Raw genomic sequence first — 304 nt, forward strand, 5'->3', positions numbered from 1 at the left:
CCCTCGATTTGGGGCCGGACTAGGCGGATTTTAGACGTCCAAACCGGTCCGGCACAAAATGGGTGTCCGCATTGGAAGTCTAAAAGTGTATGGATCGTACGATCCAAACATATAGAGGAGGTTTGGACATTCACATTGAAGATGCCTTAACAACCATCACCAAATCCTCAAACAAAAAAAAAAACCCATCACCATAGGCTATGGTGAGAAGGCCCCTTTAGGGAAACTCTGTGATTGGCTGATTGCATGGTTAAAAGCCAAATGATGTTCATTTTTGAGATCTCAACTAGGAAGAATTGGAATG

The sequence above is a fragment of the Triticum dicoccoides genome, chromosome 3A, assembly GCF_002162155.2.
Source record: "Triticum dicoccoides isolate Atlit2015 ecotype Zavitan chromosome 3A, WEW_v2.0, whole genome shotgun sequence".
NCBI classification, from domain to species: Eukaryota; Viridiplantae; Streptophyta; class Magnoliopsida; order Poales; family Poaceae; genus Triticum; species Triticum dicoccoides.